Below are 7,500 nucleotides of genomic sequence, written 5' to 3' on the forward strand. Positions count from 1 at the left end.
ATAATTATTATTATTATTATTTATTATTATTATTATTTATTATTATTATTATTATAAAATATAATAATAATAATAATAATAATAATAATAATAAAATAATAATAAATAATAATAATAATAATAATAATAATAATAATAATAATATAATTCTTATTTATAGCGCTAAACATCCACCGAGGTCCTCAAAGGCGCTCTTCAATGTAATGGTCTTAGAATTTCAACAAAGGCACACACACACACACACACACACACACACACACGTACACACACACGCACATGTATATCATACAATCCTAAAAAATTAGCAGATAGCAAGAACCGTACTAACACACTAAAATTATGATTGATTGAAGGCAAAAATAATCAGAAAAATTTAATTTTTATTGGTTATTTATTTAAACCTCAAGATTTATACTCATTCTTTTACTAAACGACACGTAAGAAAAATGGTTTCACCTTTTTAGCATGAATTCAAATTTCAGAGCCTTGTGCAAAAAAGTACTTAACTATCTCCTTAGCTGGTATTTTCATTTTTTACCCAAAACTTCATACTCATTCAACACAAAAGTAGATTTTTTTTCGAATAGCAATGAGAATATTCTATATTTTGTCCAGAAAGATGAGCTCTGCGACACAGTGTCGAGTTCTTATAGCTATAACTATAACAACATGAAATCAGAAAAAGAAATAAATATTGGCTGCATCGTAAAAAACTGACGATTTTCCTATGGTGGTAGGGGAGGTAAATCATAGGATATTACTTTTGGAAAAATAGGATGGAGGTTATAATTTGGATTAGGTTGTATAGGTAAGGTATAAATAATATAAAAATTAAGATTGTAGTATTGAAGAGGGGACTTTGATTGTGTTCCATCATCAAAAAAATAGGATTCACGGTCGTGACGTCACTTCCCTCGTAAGGACGCATTGTAACTTAGTAACTGATTCTAAACTAACGAAAATATGGCGGCCGCCCAAATGAAATACTTCTCCGAGGAGCATAAAAATGTATACAGAGGAGAAAAAAAAACATTATAAATCTGATCATGTTTTGACTTTTATACATTCTCATCACATGACATTGGATAAAGTTGAAGCCAGCATGTAGAATAAAAAGTACCGATTTTCTTTTTTAGAACCAAACTGCTCTTTGCTGGGCGGAAGTGACATCAGACTGTTGAATCCAATTGCTGAGTGTGAACTGAGTCGATTATGGTATAAATTTATCACGGATAATCAAAAACATCATGAAAATTTTAAAGGTGAGCCAACTACTTGTAGACAGGGGTTTTTAAATTATACAGAATTTAAACCACAAGTAAATACCTGAACCAGGATCTCTCAACATATAACAAATTGCTGGATTTAGATGAGGCAGAACTAATCGGCTGAAGAACTAAGAAATACTGCAGTGCCCTCCGTACTGAAGTCACAACAAGATCTTGACAGCCTCAAAACTCTGGCCCAGGACCGTGACCAATGGAAACAATTAACAACAGAGATGGACAGAGCAGCTATACTTATCGACCATGACTGAATCACACAATTCTCAGCAATCGTCATTTGGACTGCGAAGCTTAATACTACTACTACTACTACTACTACAACTACTACTACTACTACTACTACTACTACTACTACTACTACTACTACTACTACTACTACTACTACTAACTACTACTACAACTATTCCTACTACTACTACCACTACTACTACTACTACTACTACTACTACTACTACTACTACTACTACTACTACTACTACTAAAACTATTACTATTAATATTACTACTACTACTACTACTGCTACTACTAACTACTACTACTACTACTACTACTACTACTACTACTACTACATACTACTATACTACTACTATACTACTACTACTACTACTACAACTATTCCTACTACTACTACTACTACTACTACTACTACTACTACTACTACTACACTACTACTGCACTACTACTACATACTACTACTACTACTACTACTACTTACTACTACAACTATTCCACCACTAACTACTACTACTACTATACTAATACTACTATACTACTACTACTACTACTAATATCACTACTACTTTAAATCACCCGATATGGCACCGTGTAGAAATGTTGGTTACAAGTTGTTGTAAAAACATTTTCCTCAGCCAGGACGAAGCACACGAAAAACAAAACTGTGAAAACCTTCATCTCTGTAGAAAACAAATGGACAGTCATGTCATGCCATATAGTAGAGAATGGAACTTGCAATGTGTTGTAACACTCCGATCCAATGTGCTCATGATCCATTACACCAAATCATTTTTTGAAATGCAATGTGTTGTAACACTCCGATGCGATTTGCTGATGATTCAACATACCAAATCATTCCTGGGAAAATACAATGTGTTGTAACACTCCGATCCAATGTGCTCATGATTCAACATACCAAATCATTCTTGGGAAAATGCAATGTGTTGTAACACTCCGATCGAATGTGCTCATGATTCAACATACCACTTCATTCTTGGGAAAATGCAATGTGTTGTTTATGGGACAATAAAAGATTAATTATTTCTTTCATATAGCCACTCTTATCATATGAACAAGGGACGTGCATATGTTTGAAGGTCTGATAACCCAATTCATTATGGGCTCATCGTTGTAATAGAGATCTCCAAAAAAAGCGCAAAATATTGTTCATTACAACAATGTTTAATCTAGGCCCATAAGTGCGTTCGAATGCCAGATCTGCATATATGTAAACGTTGAACATGGCCAACCAAAAAGTATGCCATGCAACTTAATTGTGGTTTAATGATCAAATGACTGTGTACGTTTTATTGTTGTTTTTGTGATGGACTCTGTTGTCAAGATAATGCGTCACATTGAACAATAAAATACGATTTAATAATAACGATAATATTGATAATATCTAACAAAAATAATTATATAAATAACGACGATGATGATGATGATGATGATGATAATGATGATGATGATGATGATGATGATGATGATGATGATGATGATGATGATGATGATGATGATAATAATAGTAATCTCTCGGCTCATAGTTGAGTCCTTGGAAAACGCTCTTTACTCACATTCTCTCACCGTACTAATGCGTTAAATGAACATCTGACCGGTAACAGCGTTGTCTATGTCGAAAAAAAATAATCTATTATCGACTAACAGGCGTCATGTCTTGTTCTACATGTTACGTGTTCCTGTTGGTCAGGGACCAGGTGTAAAGCGCTTTGAGCACGTTTAGTGGATATTGCGCTGTATAAATCTAAAGTAGTTGTTTTTTCCTTTTCTTTGAGTACCACAATGAACGAGTTAAGATCGAGGTGAATACATTCCCTTCCCAGAGCCCGCGTAACGGATGAATGAAGATAGTTTTGGCAATGGATATCGTGTCTCTATGATTACTGACTCGAGGCTGTACCACAGGCTTGGCCTATTTCAAACATGGGGAAAAACAACAAGATTACCTTAATTATAGTGACCGAACTCTTCGAGTTGGTTACCTGATATGTAGGGGTGGGTTCAGATAGACGTGCGTTTATTTTCTGGTCTGATAACCCAATGTATAATGAGATCATTGTTGCAATGAATGATGGAAATCCTCTAGAAGATATTCAAGAATTCACGTCCTTGGGCAGAAAACTGACAACAGATGGTGACTGCAATGCAGAGATTATGTAAAACGAGAATCAGTAAGGCAAACCAGACATTCGCTGTCCTCAAACAAAAATTGGAGACCAACGGGATTATATTCCAGCATTAAAATAAAGATTTTTAAAATCAAGAAATGTCTTGAGCGTTTTGCTCTTTGGATCAGATTGTTGGAAGATAGCAGAGAGTATCATCCAGAAACTTGAAGCATTCTTAAACAATTTTTTTTGCGACGAATCTTCAAGATATTCTGGCGAAACATAATCTCAAATGAGGACCTGAGAGCGAGAGGTGAGGTGGAATCTCTGGAGAGTCTTATTGAAAGGAGAATATGGTAATGATGACAATGATTGGGGCATAACTGTCGAATTCTTATATAACACTAATCAGAAATGATCTACGATGGACATCCTAGGCAAACAGGAAGCGAGGTCGCAAGAAGAAGACTTGTAAACGTACCGTAGAGAGTGACCTAAAACAGAGAGGTCTGTCCCTCGAGATGGCCCCAAGAATAGTTGCTGACAGGACCAGGTGGAGATCCCTTGCATTGCCTCAAGTGCCAGCAGGCCCGGAGAGGATTGAGTGATGAAAAATTCAACAACAACAAAAATGATCCAAAATATTGCCCATTACAACAATGTTAAACTAGAGTCCTTTATGCGTTCGGATGCAAAACCGGCATATATCTACACGCCAGTTCAGATCGTTGCCTTAGTAAAGTCAGAATCTCACACTTGACTAGAAATTACATCACAATTCAAGGCGAATGAACGTGAAAAGTGAGTTGTTTTACTAGAAGTTTTCAAGAGGACAAATGACTATATTAATCTGACTATTGCATAGTGTTGACATTTTTAGTGGTTAACTTCTTGTATTGAAACTTTATATTCTGGACGTTGTCATGTTATGAGTTTTGCAGGGGTGACGGTCAGGCTATGCGTTTACAAAGGCTACGATCACAGTATGAATTTATGAAGGCCGAGGTCAGGCTATGGGTTTACAGTGACTCAGGTCAGAATATGAATTTACATATGCCACGGTTTCCAAAAACTAATGTCAAACTATAAGTGAACAAAGACTAAGGTTAAACTATGAATATACAAAGACTAATGTCAGACTATGAGTTTACAAAGACTACTGTCAGATTATGAGTTTACAAAATCTAAGGTCAAACTACGAATTTACAAAGACTAAGGTCAGGCCATGAGTTTATGAAGACTAAGGTCAGGCCATGAATTTACAAAGACTAAGGTCAGGCTATGACTTTATGAAGACTCTGAGTTAACGAATGTAACAAGGTCGATACCTCCCCTCCCCCCCCCCACCCCCTTCTCCAACTCATTATTATAGCCTAAGGGAGAATTGAAGCGACAATGACTAATGCTATCATTAGTATTGTGTCTTCTTGGATTCAGGGTTATCAGGCTTCGCTTGACCGACTTCTGAAATGGGCAAAAACAAGATTTGTCTAATGCAAACGAGTCACACTTGGAAAATGAATTTCTTTTCTGATGTTCTAAACAAAAAAACAAAAAAAAAAAAAACAAAAAAAACAAACGTATTTAAATTTTGACCAATAAGCTAGTACTTCAAAATATCGACCTATAACCCTCTCCATACCAGCTATAAGAAAATCGTCACATTCGTTACGATACAACCAACATTTTTCTTATTCATATTTCCTTTGTGCATTATAAAATTTAAAGAAAACGAACAGTGTGTTGTAGAGCAAGTTTCGCTAAAGAAATTATGTATCGCAGTATCTTTACTGTTATTGAGTTTGATTGATAATTTTTTTTTTCTGTGTTAATTGGGTGTGAAGTTTTGGGGAAAATCCTGAAAATGACTGGTAAGGAGAGAGTAAGAAGTGCCTCATCTTGGTAATAAAAAATATACAGACTTTGATTCCTGGAACTGTGTAAGTCCCAGGTTTGAAAACTTTTAGCAGAAAGAGGGCCTTCACCATCATAATAATTGGCTTTCTCAACCTCAGTCAGGGTTTATATGCTCCAGACAAACAGTTTCCATCCTTCTCTATCCCGAGCTAACATTTTTTTTTCATCCCGTTCCATGTCTTATCAATTCTCTGTGTATCAGTATTTTAAGGATCATTTTCTGGCGAAAATTTTAAATACATGTCATATATTTCAGAGCAGGCAGTGTCTTGTCTGGCTAATATTAGAGATGGGTCTTCATGATTTGGTATTTCGTCCACTCATTCACTCATTCACTCGTTCACTCATTCACTCATTCAATCATTCACTCATTCACTCATTCACCAATTCACACATTCCCTCATTCACTCGTTCACTCGTTCATTCGTTCAGTATTTCACTCATACACTCATTCACTCGTTCACTAAATCACTCATACACTCATTCACTCATTCACTCATACACTCATTCTCTCATTCGCTCATTCACTCACTCACTCACTCTTTCTCTCCCCCTCTCTCTCTCTCTCCCTCTCTCTCGCTCTCTCTCTCTCTCTCTCTCTCTCTCTCTCTCTCTCTCTCTCTCTAGTCATGATATTCTACAATCCAGATGCTAAAAAATCAAATTAAATCCAAACTGATATTTTAAAAATGAAATGTTGGTTTCTGTCTTTCTAACAATCTGTAATCCTTCTCCTCAATGAAATATATAAACCAAACCAAAGACTGACACAGATAGTTTTAAATTCAATTTTCAACAATTTAAACATCCCGACTTAATACCATTTTAAGACGTTGGGTCACATTTAAAATTGTTGAATCAACTTCACTTAGAATTATTAAAGCTCTGTTAACGGTCAGGTACTCATTTTACTCTTGAGTCCGATGGGAGAATGTTAGTTAAAAGACATTTTCCAAGGACCTAAATATGCGCCAATCGAGGAACCAACCCAAGACCTTCCGATGCGAATGCGGGCCTCATACCACATGACCACATCACCGGATATAATGAATAAAAAAAGGGGGAAAAAGTTAAGAAATAGAACGTTAAAGATCAGGGTTCGTACCAATCAAGTTTATTTTTGAGTGAATTGCCACAAAACGACGTCATAGCGAAGTGTACATAGATGCATGTCTGACATGTAAACACGATTATGGGCCTAGATTAACCTTGTGGTAAAGAACTCTAGTTTTTAAGATTTCCATAACAACAATGAGCTCATAATGAAATGGGCTATCAGACCTTTAAATAAGTGCACGTCGCTCTATACACTTATTTTAATTTTACATGAAACTCGATCTACAAAAAATATAAATAGATTAAATAAATGAACAAACAAGAAAAACAAAAAAAAAACCAATAAACAAATACAAAGCAGAAACAAAAACATTAAAAGGCAAAACAAAACAAGACAAAACATATTTTTAAAAATAAAGAAACAGCAAAAGCATTGCAATTCTTTAAGTTGAAGTGCCAAGAGAGATAACTCAATAAATTTGTTAATCGTTGAGATGCATAATGTTTATTAGGTTGTTTCCCTTGATTTAAATGAGTGCGATTCTCGATCGAAGTCATTGCGTCTGTCTCTGTCTCTCTCTCACTCTATGTTAGTCTCTCTTTCTCACTCTATTTCTCTCGCACGCTTTCTCTCTCTGTCTCTCTCACTCTCTCTGTCTCTCTCTGTATCTCTCTCACTCTCTCTGTCTCTCTCTCTCTTTATCTCTGTTTAACTCTCTCTCTCTATCTCTCTCACTCTCTCTCAGTCTCTCTCAGTATCTCTCTCACTCTCTCTCTCTCTCTGTCTCTATCTATGTCTCTCCCTCTCTCTCTGTCTATCTCTCTTACTCTCTCTCAGTCTCTCACTCTCTCTCTCTCTCTCTCTCTCTCTCTCTCTCTC

This window comes from Berghia stephanieae, chromosome 14 (assembly GCF_034508935.2).
Source record: "Berghia stephanieae isolate SIO BIC M18660-M18661 chromosome 14, UCSD_Bste_1.3, whole genome shotgun sequence".
Classification (NCBI taxonomy): Eukaryota; Metazoa; Mollusca; class Gastropoda; order Nudibranchia; family Aeolidiidae; genus Berghia; species Berghia stephanieae.